Source organism: Pogona vitticeps, chromosome 2 (genome assembly GCF_051106095.1).
Source record: "Pogona vitticeps strain Pit_001003342236 chromosome 2, PviZW2.1, whole genome shotgun sequence".
Taxonomy (NCBI): domain Eukaryota; kingdom Metazoa; phylum Chordata; class Lepidosauria; order Squamata; family Agamidae; genus Pogona; species Pogona vitticeps.
In genome coordinates, this window is record NC_135784.1 from 142328189 (window position 1) to 142345297 (window position 17109).

At 42.1% G+C, this 17109-nt stretch overlaps 1 protein-coding gene across 2 annotated transcripts in view; it reads left to right on the forward strand.

Annotated features, from left to right (window-relative positions):
- RPTOR (regulatory associated protein of MTOR complex 1) overlaps positions 1–17109 on the forward strand; it is a 459589-nt gene that overhangs the window by 313747 nt on the left and 128733 nt on the right. The window lies entirely within an intron of this gene.

The window sequence follows — 17109 nt, forward strand, 5'->3', positions numbered from 1 at the left end:
AGACCCTGTCTTATTTTTGGGAAAACACAAGAAAAAAACGTTAGGAAGAACAACCTTCAGAACACGGCCCAACAGCCCGAAAAACCCAGAACAACTATTAAGTTTTTGTCTGTTTTGAGATTATTTATTAGAGGAACATGCACATCACAATGTTAAAAACTGTCCAAAGTGTTATGTCAGTTGGTCATTGTGAAGGGCAGGCTTTCAGTAGTTCATTTTCTTCTGTGTACCTAAGTACTTTTCTCAACTAGAATTAGTTTTATCCTGTTTGTTTCAGGCAGTCTACGATAGACATACCTTTACATATGGTCAAATTTTTATGTGCTCTGCCAAATGATGTGTCCATCTGCACATATGCATATCTGCTTTGTTAGGGCGTAAAAGTAATTGTAGATGGAAATTGTTGTAGATGGAAAATATTGATTATTTATTTACAATATATATAAACATAACAGCCTGGCATTCCAAGTGAAGGTATTAACTGAGTACTGTACCTCTACTGCTTTTTTGCTTTTTTTTTTTTTTGACTGATGGTTTTAAAGATGAGATGGAAATCATAATCAAGCACCAGCATCCTTTCCTGATGAGCTACAGTTCTGTTTAGTGTTATTAAATATATTTTGGATAATGTTTTAGGAGGATTTTAAAAGACAAAGAAAATGAAAAGTAATCGTAAAGCTGTTCTAGAGAAAAAGCTTATTTTTGATACATGTTTTGGTATGGCTGGAAATTCAAGCTTCCACATATAATTTAGAATAATAATAGATTCATTGAAGCTGGCACGCAATACTATGGAGGCCCACATGCCAATCAAATTATTGTTGAGGGTATAAGTCACATTCTCAACCTTAGAAATAAGGCCAGATGTAGCTTGCAGCTTAGACTTATAAAGTACATGCTTCAGAATAACAGAGATGTAAATCCTTTACAGTTGAAACATTTTGTTTCATGTGGTCCAGCATTCAACAACAATTCTGTGATTCTAAGATAGAAAACCATCTCTATTGCCCAAAAGCTTTTCCCTGGATTATATGTCTAAGGAGGGGAAACATTTGGTTTTCTTTTTCCTCTTTAATCATTGGTAGCAAGTCTTCCATGTTCATATACTGATTTCCCACTAGTCCTGAGTATAGTTGCCCCACTAGAAGAGATGTTCACCTCAAAACCTTGGAGCAGAGGACGATTTCCTGCCAGCTTAAGTATGATAATGCTTAATTCTTAATTCTGTGAATTAATGCCCAAATGTAGCATAAAAACAAAACTAATATTTCTGCTTCACAACATGCATGTACAACTGAAAACAAAATAGATTTCCCTGATAGTCTCTCAGTGTGTCAGAAATCATGTAATTCATTGCTAAGAAGAGAAGTGAGGAAAGGACATAGTCCAGTGCCCAACAGCCCAGAGACAACCATCCCATAACCATCCCATCTTGTTGAGTGGTTTTTGTTTGTTTTGTTTTTGTTTGTTTTGTTTTTTGCACGACCATGACAATCTGGAGCAAGTTGTTTGTAAGATTTATGTTAGAGAGTAATGACTACAGGGGAATGTCTTATGAATGTAAGTGAAAGTATTATTGCAGCTGCTATAGAAAATCATGAGAAGCTGTTCATTGTGTTGGCTGAAAGATAGGTGATTAATTGTTTCACGACTGTGAATCATGTCTGTTATAAAATGTGGCAAAAGGAAGAGAGTGGAAGATGGGGACAGATGTTGGAGATGAAGGTATGTATGAATTACTTGGTTTAAATTTCAGTTTTGCTGTAAACTCAGGAGGTGTTCTTATGCAATCCAGTCTTAAGTCTTGCAGACCCAGTATGCATTAGACTGCATGAATACTAGGTTTGGGACTCTCCAGTTACTACAAAATAAAAAGAGGCTTTTATCTTCATTGTTGTATTCTTAGATTGATTTCCAAAATACAATCTCTAAAACATTAATGTTTCACATTAGCACAAGAGGGGATCATGAAAGTTTTGTATTCTTCTGTGTTTCTCTCTTTTGTGTAAACTTACTTTCATCCTTTGTATGTCAAACCTTTCTTACATACTACCACAAAAGGCACCAAACAAGGGAAAATCCCAGAAGCTGATTCCCTTTTTCACTAGTTAACTGCTTCTCGCAAAAACATAAAGCAATGGTAAGGGCTGTTTTTCAACAAGTGTGAATGGTAAGCAAAAGAAGGTGCCCTGGAGACCATCCTGACTGCTGCCATTGGTATTGTCAACATTCAGACTGCCCTTTACTATGTAAAGTTTGGCATCCTTTTTCTTGGGCATGATATTGTGCACTAGTTTTGGCCATTTTCTGGCATTTTGAATTGTGAGTACAGAAGCACAATATCTCACATTCATAAACTGGAGGTTTTTTGAAGAACTGAATTTCCTGCCTTTCAAAACTGGAAGTTTAAAAAACACTACACAGAAATTCCAACAGAAATTTCCTTCATGTAGAATTAGCCCATGCTAGAGGATCTCAGAAAATGAGCACATGATCTGTACTATGGTTGCTGGGGGAGGACAGAAGTAAGAACAGCTGGAATGTGTCCCTCTTGTGCCAAAATATTTTGAAGGGCTGTTTTGGACTGAATTAAATGGTGAAGCAAACATGTGAGTAAATGCAACTCATACAACAGAGAAACATACACACCCTTTAATCTCTCAAGAAAACTAATGTTGCCATGCCTACTCTGCAGAATTCAGACTAGAAAGCTTTGTTCCAATTTGTAAACACTTTCCTTGGCAACCTGAGGAAGAAAAGCCTTACATACATGTTGTGTTCATGTTTTCGAAAAGACATCCCCTTGCCTTTTGAAATAAAATATGGGGGAGAGGGCTGAATTGTCACTGGAAATCAAAGGTCAAAACAGCCATACTATATAAAGTGTGCTGTTTATACAGCATCCCATGGCCCTTAAAGCATTCTTTGGGTGGTTTACAATTTAATTATGCAGGCTACACTTTGTCCCACCCCAGTGAACTGGGTACTCAGTTTACCAGCCACAGAAGAATAGAAGGTTCAGTCAGCCTCAAGCCAGCTACCTGAGCCTGTCAGGATTGAACTCATATCTTGAGCAGAGTCTTGACTGCAGCATTACAGTTTAATCACTGCAGCACAATGTTTCTCTATACAAAAGAAAGACTGTGAAGAAAGATAGGAAAAACATCAACTCATTTGAGATGTGTTGGAGGAGAGCCTTATAGATACCACAGACAATCAAGAAGGCAAAAAAATGGGTGGTCAGTCAAATCAAGCCTGCTCTCTCACAAGAGCACTTAAGGAGGATACAGAACTGAACAGAAAAAAATAATGTTTCTGAGAAAAGCGGGGAGGGAGGCAGTAGGAGGAGATGAATACCTAACATAAGACATATTGTCTTCATAAAAGAAGACATAACTGAGCAGAACATACTGGAAAAGACAATATTGCTCAGAAGAAAGGACAGTAGGAAGAGAGAAGAGCCTAACATGAAATACTGTTGATTTTCAAGGTCTAAACAGAGCTGTTAATGATCATAGAATCATAGAAAAGTGAAATTGGAAGGTGCCTACAAGGCCATCAAGTCCAACCCCCTGCTCTGTGCAGGAATACAATCAAAACATATCTGCCAGGTGATTATCTAAGTTTTTCTTGAATGCCTCCAGTGTTGGAGCACTCACCAAGTTCCAAGTTAACTGGTCCCACTGTTGTACTGCTCCAATAGTTAGGAGGTTTTTCCTGATATTCAACCGAAATCTGGCTTCCTTTAACTTGAGCCCATTGTTGCGTGTCCTTCACTCTGGGATGATCGAGAACAGATCCTGCCCCTCCTCTGTATGACAGCCTTTCAAATATTTGAAAAATCCTATTGTAACACCCCTCAGTCTTCTTTTCTCAAGGCTAAATATGACACATTCTCTCAGCTTTTCCTCATAAGGCTTGGTTTCCAGCCCCCTGATCATCCTTGTCACCATCCTGTGAACTTGTTCCAATTTGCTAGCATCCTTCTTGAAGTGTGGTGTCCAGAACTGGACACAATACTCAAGGTGAGGCCTAACCAGTGCTGAATAGAGGGGGACAAGCACCTTGCGGGATTAAGAAACTATATTTCTATTTATGCAGCCTGAAATAGCATTAGCCTTTTTTATAGCCACATCACACTGTTGGCTCATAGTTAGCTTGTGATCTACGACAATTCCAAGATCCTTCTTGCTCATAGTTTTGCTGAGCCAAGTATCCCCCATCTTGTAACTGTGCAATTGGTTTCTTTCTCCAAGGTGCAGTACTTTGCACTTATCTCTGTTGAATTACATTCTGTTGCTTTCAGCCCAGTACTCCATCCTATCAAGTTCATTTTGAATTTTGTTTCTGTCTTCTAGGGTATTAGCATCTCATCCTCTGTCATCCCCTTCTCCTCTTGCCTTCACACTTTCCCAACATCAGGTTCTTTTCCAGGGAGTCTTCTCTTCTCATGAGATGGCCAGAGTATTGGAGCCTTAGCTTCAGGATCTGTCCTTCCAGTGAGCAGTCAGGGTTTATTTACTTCAGAATGGATAGGTTTGATCTCCTTGCAGTCCATGGGACTCTCAAGAGTCTCCTCCAGCACCACAATTCAAAAGCATCAATTCTTCGGCAGTCAGGCTTCTTTATGATCCAGGTCTCACTTCCATACATTGCTACTCGAGAACCATAGCTTTGACTATTCGGACTTTTGTCAGCAAGGTTATTAAGATGCTGTCTAGTTTTGTCATCGCTTTCCTTCCAAAAAGCAGGCGTCTTTTAATTTCGTGGCTGCTGTCACCATCTGCAGTGATCATGGAGCCCAAGAAAGTAAAATCTGTCACTGCCTCCATGTCTTCCCCTTCTGTTTGCCAGGAGGTGATGGGACCAGTGGCCATGATCTTAGTTTTTTTGATGTTGAGCTTCAAACCATTTTGGCACTCTCCTCTTTCACCCTCATTAAGAGGTTATTTAATTCTTCCTCACTTTCTGCCATCAGAGTGGTGTCATCTGCACATCTGAGGTTGTTGATAATTCTTCCGGCAGTCTTAATTCTGGCTAGGGATTTCTCCAGTCCAGCCTTTCGCATGATGCATTCTGCATATAAGTTAAATAAACAGGGAGACAATATACAGCCTTGTTGTACTCCTTTCCCATTTTTGAACCAATCAGTTGTTCCATATCCAGTTCTAAGTGTTCCTTCCTATCCCACATATAGATTTCTCAGGAGATAGAAAAGGCGATCTGGCACTCCAATTTCTTTAAGAACTTGCTATAGTTTGCTGTGGTCCACACAGTCAAAGGCTTTGCGTAGTCAATGAAGCAGAAGTAGATGTTTTTCTGGAACTCTCTGGCTTTCTCCATAATCCATCACATGTTATCAATTTGGTCTTGAGTTCCTCTGCCCCTTCGAAATCCAGCTTGTACTTCTGGGAGTTCTCGGTCCACATACTGCTGAAGTCTACCTTGTAGGATTTTGAGCATAACCTTGCTAGCATGTGAAATGAGTGCAATTGTACGGTAGTTGGAGCATTCTTTAGCACTGCCCTTCTTTGGCGTTGCAATGTAGACTGATCTTTTCCAATCCTCTGGCCACTGCTGAGTTTTCCAAACTTGCTGGCATATTGAATGTAGCACCTTAACAGCATCATCTTTTAAGATTTTAAATAGTTCAACTGGAATGCCATCACCTCCACTGGCCTTGTTGTTAGCCATGCCTTCTAAGACCCACTTCGCTCTCCATGATGTCTGGCTCAAGATGAGCAACCGCACTATCTGGGTTGTCTGGGACATCCAGATCTTTCTGGTATAATTCCTCTGTGTATTCTTACTGCCTCTTCTAGATGTCTTCTGTTTCTTTGTGCTCCCTACCATTTTTGTCATTTATCATGTCCATTTTTGCACAATATGTTCCTTTAATATCTGCTATTTTCTTGAACAGATCTCTGGTTTTTCCCTTTCTATTATTTTCCTCTATTTCTTTGCACTGTTCATTTAAGAAAGCCCTCTTGTCTCTCCTTGCTATTCTTTGGAAGTCTGCATTCTATTTTCTGTAGCTTTCCCTATCTCCCTTGCATTTTGTTTCCTTTGTCTTCTCTGCTATTTGTAAAACCTCATTGGGTGGCCATTTTGCTTTCTTACATTTCCTTTTCTTTGCAGTGGTTTTTTGTTGTTGTTTGTTTTGTTTTGTTTTGGTTTTTTTTTTTTTTGCCTACTCCTGTAGAATGTTATGAGCCTCCATGCTTACTATAAGAAGCTGATGATCAGAGCCACAATCAGCTCCAGGTTTTGTTTTTGCTGACTGAACAGAGCTTCTCCATCTTTGGCTGCAGAGAACATAATCAATCTGATTTTGGTATTTCCCATCTGGTTATATCCATGTGTAGAGTCGCCTCTTGTGTTGTTAGAAAAGAGTGTTTGTGATGACCAGCTTGTTCTTTTGGCAAAACTTTACTAGCTTTTGCCCTGCTTCGTTTTGAACTCTGAGGCCAAACATACCTGTTTTTCCTTTTATGTCTTGATGCCCTACTTTAGCATTCCAGTCCCCTATAATGACAAGAACATTTTTCTTTGGTGTCAGTTCTAGAAGGTGTGGTAAGTCTTCATAGAATTGGTCAATTTCAGCTTCTTCAGCATCGGTGGTTGGTGCATAAACTTGGATTACTGTGATGTTGAAAGGTCTGCCTTGCTGTCCTCTGGCGACGCTGGCCACTACCTTGTGGGCAAGAATCCTGTAGAAGAAATGGAGTAGCCCTCATAGTCAACAAAAGAGTGGGAAAAAGCTATACTGGGATACAACCTCAAAAATGATTTCATGGTTGTTTTGGGTTTTTCGGGCTCCTTGGCCGTGTTCTGAAGGTTGTTCTTCCTAACATTTCGCCAGTCTCTGTGGCCAGCATCTTCAGAGGACAGCGCTCTGAATTTGCCGGCTACAGAGACTGGCGAAACATTAGGAAGAACAACCTTCAGAACACGGTCAAAGAGCCCGAAAACCCACAACAACCATTAGATCCTGGCCGTGAAAGCCTTTGTGAATACATTCCTATGCAGTATTTTTCTTTGCAACATTGGGCTTTTCTTTCACTTGTAGCCGTTTCCGCAGCTGAGCGTCCTTTTGGCTTTACCCCATCCACTTCATTAGCTCTGGGGCTACTTGTACGTATCCCCCGCTCTTCCTCAGTAGCATGTTGGACACCTTCTGACTTGAGGGACTCATCTTCCAGAGTCATATTTTTAGCCTTTTTTTCTGTCCATGGAGTTTTCTGGGCAAAGATACTGGAGTGGCTTGCCACTTCCTGCTCCAGGTGGATTGTGTTTAGTCAGAACTCTCCACTATGACCTGCCCATTTTGGGTGTGCCTGCACGGCATAACCCATAGCTTCTCTGAATTACTCAAGCCCCTTCACCATGACAAGGCAGCAATCTATGAAGGGGAAATCCATGTTGGCTTCTAGTTATTACTGCATTGTTTTCTAGATGCTTGTACAATGACCGCTTTACAATCTTTTCCAGAATTTTGCCTTGGATTGATGTCGGGCTGACTGGCCTATAGTTCCCAGGTTCCTCTTTTTGTCCTTTTTGAAGATAGGGACAACATTGGCCTTCCTCCAAGCCTCTGGCACCTCACCCTTTTTTCATGATTTCAAGAAAATAATGGATAGCAGTTCTGAGAGTTCTTCAGCCAGTTCCTTAGTACTTTCAGATGCAGTTCATCTGGAGCTGGAGATTTTAATTCATTCAAGGTGGTAAGGTATTCCTTGACTATTTGTTTATCCATCTCCAGCTGCAATCCTGCCCCCCCCCCCCTTTGCACTTCCAATTTGTTTGGAAATTCACAATCTATTTTATGGGAAAAGACTGAACTAAATAGGAATTGAGCACCTGTCCCTTTTCTTTGTCATCTGTTATCATTTTTCCATCTTCATTGCGGAGCTGTGCCACTATGTCTTTTCTTTGTCTTTTGCTAATCACATACCTGAAGACTGCTTTTTATTGCTTTTAGTGTTTCTAGCTAACCTCAGCTTTTGCCCTCCTAATGCCATCCCTGCATTTCCTTGCTACTTGTTTGTACTCATCCTTGGTATTCGGGCCTTCTTTCCACTTCTTATACATGTCTTTTTTGGTTTTTAGGTCCACCTTGAGTTTTTCTTGAAGCCACACTGGCCTTTTTTGCCACCTCCCCCTTTTTTTTCTTGTTGGAATTGTTTGTAGTTGTGCCTTTAGAATTTCTTTTTTTAGAAGCTCCTACTTTTCTTGGACTCCTTTTCTTGTTAGGATTTCCTGCCATGGGACCTTACTTATCCTTGTTCTGTGATTATTAAAATTGACTTTTTAAAAATCCGCCAAAAGTGTGTGGCTACACTCTGCTTCTAGAATTCTAGAAGGACATGGTCACTCTCGCCTAGAGTTCCCCTTACTGCCACTTCCCCCACCAAGTCATCTCTGTGGGTCAGAATCAGTCAAGGATATCTCCACTTTTTGTAGGAGAAAATGATCAGCCACATAAGCCAGGAATTTTACTTGGAAGGGCCATATTTGGCAGAATTTGCCTCCCAATGTGTATCTGGATAATTGAAATCTCCCATCACTACTACATCATGTCTCTTTGAAAACCCTGCAATTCGTTTTTCAAAAGTTTTGTCCGCTTCCTCTCTTTTATTGGGCAGTCGGTAGTAGACTAAAACTACCAAGTTCCTTTTGTTTTTTGCCCCAACTAGATAATTTTGATGGGACAGCCAATTTCCTCCTCCTGTATTTCTGTGCAGGAATGCTTATTTTTGATATACTGCAACTCCACCTCCCTTTTTATTATCTCTGTTCTTTTTGATCATTTTATTTTATTTATTTTATTTATACCCCACCTGTCTGGTCATTACGACCACTCTAGGCGGCTTCCAAACAAATAAAAAATAACATATAAATATACCAAGATAAAGAAGAAATTATAAATCAAAAGCAGATTCTGCAAGATGGAAAAATAACAGAAGATAAATGAAGAAGGAAAAATTAAGTATTAACTGGAGGGAAGGCCTGCTTAAACCCCTAAGTTTTTAGTTGGGTCTTAAAAATACCCAGCGATGGGGCTGCACGAATCTCTGGAGGGAGGTTGTTCCAGAGGCGAGGAGCCACCACTGAGAAGGCCCGGTTTCTTGTTTTTTTCCTTCTGGGCCTCCCTCGGTGTCAGGCTCCTCAGCCTCACCTCCTGACACGATCGAGTGATACAGGTAGATCTTGGTGGTAGTAGGCGTTCCGTCAAATATCAAGGCCCTAAACCGTTTAGGGCTTTATACGTAAGCATCAACACTTTGAAGTCAATGCGGAACTGAATGGGCAGCCAATGCAGTGCGGCCAGAATAGGAGAAATATGATGGTATTTTCTCACTCCACTAAGGAGTGTGGCTGCTGCATTCTGCACCACTTGGAGTTTCCGCATCATCCTCTAAGGTAGCCTCACGTAGAGCGCATTACAGTGGTCTAATCTTGAGATTACAAGCGCATGTACCAAGGTAGTGAGCCAACATCGAGATAGGGTCACAGCTGGGCTATCCACCGGAGATGAAAGAAGGCGGTACAGACTACCGATGCCACCTGAGTTTCCATGATGAGCGCCAGGTCTAGATGGATCCCCAAGCTGCGAACCCCACTCTTGGCGGCAAGAGTCACCCCCCCCAATGAGAGAGAGTTTTCCAAACCACCTGCTGTGGGGGCGCCCACCCTCAGAACCTCCGTCTTGTCCTCCAAGAAGGAACGGAGCTAGGTAAACGCCAAGCCACCAATTCCCAACTCAGAGAGCCTCCCCAGGAGGATACCGTGGTCGATGGCATCAAAGGCTGCTGAGATGTCAAGGAGGACCAACAGAGACACTTTGCCCCTGTCAGCCTGCCTCAAGAGGTCATCGTACAGGGCGACCAATGCCGTTTCTGTACCATGGCGCGGTCTGAAGCCCGACTGAAATGGATCCAGGGCATCTGTTTCACCCAAATGCACCTGGAGCTGGTCAGCCACCACCCTGTCAACCACTTTGCTAATGAAAGAAGCATTGGCGATGGGCCTGTAATTGCCAATTTTGTCCACCGCCAGATTAGGTGTTTTCCTTATGGGCCTAATGAGTGTCTCCTTGAGGGCAGGAGGGACCCTGCCCTCAAGGAAAGACCCATTAATTATTGCTGTGGCCCATTCCGTTGTTATAGGCCTGGCTGCTTTGATTAGCCAGGATGGGCAAGGGTCAAGGGAGGAGGTGGTGGCACAACAGCGATCAAGCGCTTTGTCCACAGTATCCGGCGTTACAGGCTGAAAGCAATCGAAAGTCACCAGGCAAGACGGAGCGCTGGACATCTCAGCTCGACTCACTGTATTTAAAAAAGGAGAGAGGTCCCAGTGGGTGGCCTCCACTTTAGATTTTTAAAATGCTGCAAATTGGTCCGGTGAAAAACTAGGGGGAGGCCCATCACTCAGACCAATTCCGGATAGGTTGTGCACTATACAGAATAATTCTACCTGCTGATTTGAAGCTTCGCTTATCCGGTTCGCGAAGTACGCATGACTGGCAGCCTTTACCTTAGCCAGGTAAAGGTTAGTTGCGACCCTGACAGCTATCCGATTATAATCCATCAGGTTCTTCCTCCACTTGCACTCTAGCCTTCTCTTAAGCTGCTTCATCTCTTGAAGGTCCTGGTTAAACCAGGGCGCTAGCCGAGCTCTGCGTTGGAGAGGGCATTTAGGTGTGATCGTGTCCTGGTGGCATGGTAAACCAGACATCAACCAGAGCCTCAACAGGAGCGCCAGGCAGGTCAGCCATAATACCTCTCATGGCATTCTGGAATCCTGCTGGATCCAGTAGCCTTCGAGGGTGGACCATAGAAATATGTCCCTGCTCCCTGCGAGGGGGGATGAGCCACTGAGATGTTACATTTTATTAGGTAGTGATCTGACCCTGACAAGGGGACCAACACGAGGTCATTCACCATCAGACCACACTCACTCCAATTGGTGGAAAAGACCAGATCTAGTGTATGACCTCCCATGTGCATGGGGCTGTGGACATGTTGGGACATGTTCAAGGAAGCCATGGTTTCCAAGAACTCAAGAGCTTGCCCAGAGATCTCTGCCTCCGTGTGAATGTTGAAATCACCCAGAACCAACAGCTCTGGGGATTGCAGAAGTGCCGAGGAGACAAAATCAGCCAGCTCCAGTAGGGAAATGGCTCAGTTGCGGAGAGCATGGTAACCTAGCAAGATCCCAATACCTTCCCTGGCCCCTATCGACACATGGAGGGCTTCCAGACCTGGCTTTACCACCGAGGAGCGCCTAGTAACATCTAAGGTGTTTTTGTATATAATGGCAACTCCCCCCCATCTCTCCAGTCTGCCCTGGTGCTGGACAGCATAACCAGGTGGACAGACGAGTGCTAGGGGAGGACCCCCCTCTCTGCCTATCCATGTTTTGGTTATGCATGCCAAGTCTGCATCCTCCCCCAGGATAAGATTATAGATTAGCTGTGACTTATTGGATACAGACCTGGCGTTCAACAGCACCAGTTTTAGAGTGGAGGACTGGCTGGTCTGGCTACCTCGATACTGACGGTTGACCACAGTCCCAGAACGGTGGCCAGCCTTCAAACATCTGTTTACCATTCTTCTAACATGAGCAGCGGCTGTGTCAACGCCATATCTCCCTCTGCCTGTAATCACTATGTTTTGGGGCCCCTCGCTGGGGGAGCAGGCCTTCCATTCCATGTCTAAGAAAGAGAGAAAGGGGAATATCCCTCAATTGCTGTATTCTTGTCATGGGAGTCATCCCACCAAGTTTCAGTTATGATATGACATTTTGAAGGTCATTAACTCATATAGTCACCACACATCAGAAGCGACTTGATGACATTCAGCATCTTTGGAAATTTTTCTTAATTCCCAAACAATTGTATAGTGACAAGATGGATGGAATGGTTGAGACTTTGACAGGGTATAGACACCAAATCTCTGTTAAAATCTAGTAAAACCATCCCCAGCCACAAAGCAAAAATCAATAATCTCATAGCTTCTGTGCATGAGGTTCTGAATATCTGTTCATTTTTCTTTTTAAAATATATTTTGAAATATTTTTACAACAATACACAGAATCCATTTGCAAACACCTGTTTTGCCAGGAGGAAGCTAAACATTTATTTGGGTTCTGGTTGACAGGTTCAGAAATCTGATTACCTCAGACCTGAAGCTGTTTTCCCCTTTGGCAACTTGTGGTAGGGGCCTGGTCTAGGTGCTTGTACAATGACTGCTTTACAATCTGAGAGAATACTGAAAGCATTCAGAGTGGGACAAACACAACTGCTCTGTGCTTTTGTAGTGCAGAAATACTTTGAATATGCTTTAAAATTTGCATGCTAATTCCATGGATATAAAGGGAAAAATGCTGCCCTTTCTGGAAGACTGTCACTTCATTATGTTCTTAAAGCAATGGTCCCCAACCTTTTTGGAACCACGGACTGGTTGGGGGGATGGGCTCCATGTGTGGAGGGGCAGGGGCACCTCCGCACGAACGTGACATGCCCCCCGCAAGCACAACACACACACATAAGCGCGCCATGCCCACTGTGTGTGCGTGCAGGGGGGCGGAGGTCCATCTCTGTGGCCCAGTCCTTGGAAGCCCACTGGGGGCTGGGGACCCCGCTGTAAAAAAAACATGTTTTTTTGCCCTAAGCTATCTAAATATCACCCTTCTCCTGAGCACAAGGTAGCAACAATGTGTCTACTTTGCAACTTTCTTGCTTGGCAAGCCTGCTTCTAAGCATGCTCAGTGTCATAAGAAATCAGTTTCTCCCTGTTGAAAGGCCTTTTTTAAAGGATCATTATTCTAGCCCCAACAGCCTATATTATTTCCAAATTAAAACAAAATCAAACAAAACCAACCAGGTAACCATTCTCTTTCAAGATAAGCAAGATTGGTCTATTCAGTTTATATGAGCTATTTTAAATCTGGGGCTGTTTAGGTTTGCCTATTTCTGAACAGGATAATTTTTTATTTTAAAAAAATAACAACATCATAACCATTTGTCTAAACTTCACCAAATCTGGTGAAGAGCAAGAGCAGCCTGATTATTACATCTGTTTCAGATTTGGTGCCCATTTTGTTTCAGCTTTTCCTTTTTTAGAATTTCCTTATTACGCAATGTTGATTTGCTCTTCCAGCACAAGATCAGAAGAGTGCAACAATAATGAAATAAAATCTCTCTGTAGCGTTATTCAAGCTTTTTTCACTCTGGATCTGTAGTGATCTGCTAGGTGAAGTACTTTAGCAGATACAGTAGTTAGAATTCTTGACTAAGATTATCAATTTTTCCAATCCCAGAATTATTTTAACTCCTGTGCTTGTTCATGTGCTGCTGAAAGATATTCTCCCCTCTCCATCCTTTGCATGTTATTTAGAAGCACATCCCAGTGTATCCAGTGAGACATACAGTTCAGTCCTTTATATGTTTACTCAGGAATAAGTCCCACTGTATTCACTGGAAATTATTGCTAGAAGTGGACATTTTCCAGACAACACTATTCCTTGCATGGGATGCTAGACAGCTATACCCACCCTGCCCCTGCTGTTTTTAAAAAACGGAAGCCCTGTTTAAACATTATAAATTTTTGTTTGGCCTGCCTCTGTTTTTCGAACTGTCTTCTAGCATGTTGATTTGTTCTGGCAGCACAAGATGAAGATTCAAAGCGGTATTCTTATTCTTCCTCCAAGCTTTCCTCTTCTGTCCTTTGGGAGAGAAGAGCCTCTTGCTTTTTTGTCCAGGGTGACCAAAGAACTAGAGATCAGAGAAAGACAGAGAGAGAGAGATGGGAACATACCATAAATGTGTACTTCTGTGCATAACTATATATTATATTTGCTTCAGGGTACCCCTACTAGCCTTTCAATTAAATTTGGTTTGTTTGTTTGTTTGCCTGCTTGCTTGTTTGTTTACTATTCAGTCATTTTGCTGCAGTATTTTCTCTGCTCACTGGAACTTGTTCATCTCTGTACAGGCAGAGCAGGCAATGGTGGTTGAGGACTTGAACACTCTCTTGAGAAAAGAAATTAATCATAAGTGCACCTGTTGTTGAAATGTCGGAAAGATGGTGGTGGTTTGTTGGTACAGGGCAAACATCTGGCTTCTCAGCTATATGGGAAATATATCTATTATGTTGGACTCCATCTCCACATGCTGTTCAGCTGCTGCTGGCACAGAGGATGACTTTTGGAATAGTGAGCATGGAGTCCACATGATGATGATGATGATGATGATGATGATGATGATGATGATGATGATGATGATGATGATGATGATGATGATGATGCCGCATTTTTCCCAACAAGGGACCCAAAGCGGCTCACAACATTAAAATTCACACAATTTAAAAACAGTTAAGTTAAATATTAAAAGATAAACAATATATGATTTAAAATACAATTAAAAGATTAAAACATGAAAACATTAAAAAGATTAAAATTTCTACTGAAATTGGGTTCAGGGATTCAGTTATAATTTGTTACAAGCCTGCCTGAAGAGATGGGTCTTTAGCTTTTTTCGAAAGGATGAAATGGAAGGGGCCATCCTGATCTTCTGAAGGAGAGAGTTCCATAACCTGGGAGCTGCCACAGAGAAGGCCCTCTCCTGTGTCCCTGTCAGCTGTGCTTGCGCTGGCAATTGGACTGAGAGGAGAGTCTTCTCTGCTGATCTTAATTGCCGATAAGACCCATATAGGGAGACACAGCCCTTCAGGTAGCCTGGAACCAAGCTGTATAGGGCTCTATAGGTAATGACCAGCACTTTGAATGTAAATATCATGGTGGGAGAATTTGTAGGGAACAGTAAACTCTTTGGACCAATAAAAATGTTTCAGACATGTTTTTAAAAGAGCCAAAACAATTTTTTCTGTGCCCTTCAGATATAAACATAGTGACTGAATTTCTTTGCTTCGCAATAGTAAATCTCAGTAGTATAGGCTCATTGAATCAGTGGAAGTTTGGTGAGTCAGCTCCTCTGTAAGTTCCATTGATTCAAGTGGATCTACTCTGTGACTTACTTTAGCACAGTAAGTTGCAACTACAGTAGGTCTATTTGAATAAATAGGATTTATGTAGGAGTTTACTCACCAAGTCTTCACTGATTCAGTGTGCACACTTTAGTGTGACTTGCTACACTAAGCAACAGGATTTCACCCACGTTCCCATAGTTTTACCTTGAATAGAGTTAAATTGAGTTGGTTACCCAACTCTCTGTTGTTAATGCTATATGCTAATTCCTTGAAAAGGGAAGATATTGTTGGTGCTGTGCATTAAGCATCTCCCACGTGTCATGCTAACATGTCATATTACTAAGTCATGTGCTAATAAAACCTATTATTGGAGGGTTTGCTTTTCTCAAGTGATAGTATACTGTTTGAATCTGGTGGAGGTGGTACTCGGTTCTGTATATATTGGTGGCCCACAGGGGGAACACAGAGGATTTGTCTCTAATTACCTGGTGTAGATTAATTTGGGACTTGGTTCTTTCAGAGCGTCTGACCCAAGGACAACGTACATTGCAGTGAATTTGATGTTATCTGGTTCCTTTTATTAATTATGTTCAAACATGACAAATAACTTGATAAACCCACAAAACATACAGTATTTGATTGGAATATACAATAGGATTTTATACACACACATACACATAATGAGATAGATTAATCTCTGCTTCATAGTATAAATGGATGTCTAATCAATGTATCAATAGTATATTAATTCAAGTGGTCAATAATTGTGACCATTCAAAGCCTCATTGTTTCTTACTCCAGGAATTCTCTCCGATTCTGCAACAGCCTGAAAAAAGCAGTCTTAGGTTCTAAGGCAATAATATTAACCAGTCTCTTTGCCTTTCCAGCCTTTGTCTTTTGACAGTTAGACTCCACCCTTCTTCATTTTTTATTCCTGTTTAAAAATGCATTAGTGTACTACCTACCCATTGGTATGTAGCATTCCACAGTATACAAGACTAAAAGGAGAGTTCAGGTGAGGTCAGCTTTCTTCCTTTACATCTTCTCTACCAATTGTTAGGGGACGTGGTGGTGCTGCGGGTTAAACCGCAGAAGCCTCTGTGCTGCAAGGTCAGAAGACCAGCAGTTGTAAGATTGAATCCGCGCGATAGAGTGAGCTCCCGTCACTTGTCCCTGCTCCTGCCAACCTAGCAGTTTGAAAGCATGTAAAAATGCAAGTACTGTAGATAAATAGGTACCACCATGGTGGGAAGGTAATGGCCTTCCGTGTCTAGTCGCACTGGCCACATGACCACAGAAACTGTCTACGGACAAATGCTGGCTCTACGGCTTGGAGAAAGGGATGAGCACTGCACCCTAGAGTCGGACACGACTAGACTAAATGTCAAGGGGAACCTTTACCTTTACCAATTGTTACTTTAGTCTTTCACATAACTATATGTATATGTTCATGCATCCTCCTTTTTGACCCTAGTATGCCATTCTCAAAGTGTGAACTGGGATTCTAACCTAGAATGTCTCATGAAGTAGTTGCTGGTGAGATTTATTAGCAGGTGGAAAAGCAGATTGCTTGGCTCTTATTTAAGTGATGTACCACTGATGTGGGGCAGGGGGGTAAAGTTTACTTTCAAGGGGAATTCTTTTCTGTCAGAGGGACGTGGTGGCGCTGCGGGTTAAACCACAGAAGCCTCTGTGCTGCAAGGTCAGAAGACCAGCACTCGTAAGATCGAATCCCCATGACAGAGCGAGCTCCTGTCGCTTGTCCCAGCTCCTGCCAACCTAGCAGTCCAAAATAATGTAAAAATGCGAGTAGATAAATAGGTGCCATGACAGTGGGAAGGTAACGGTGTTCCGTGTCTAGTCGCGCTAGCCATGTGACCACGGAAACTGTCTACAGACAAACGCTGGCTCTACGGCTTGGAAACAGGGATGAGCACTGCGCCCTAGAGTCGGACATGACTGGACAAATTGTCAAGGTGTAATCTTTACCTTTACCTTACCACTGATGTGGGGCAGGGGGGTAAAGTTTACTTTCAAGGGGAATTATTTTATGTCAGAAGAGCTTGACTGTGTCTCATCCTTACTAACGAACAATAAAAGAATGATAGATAGAAGATAT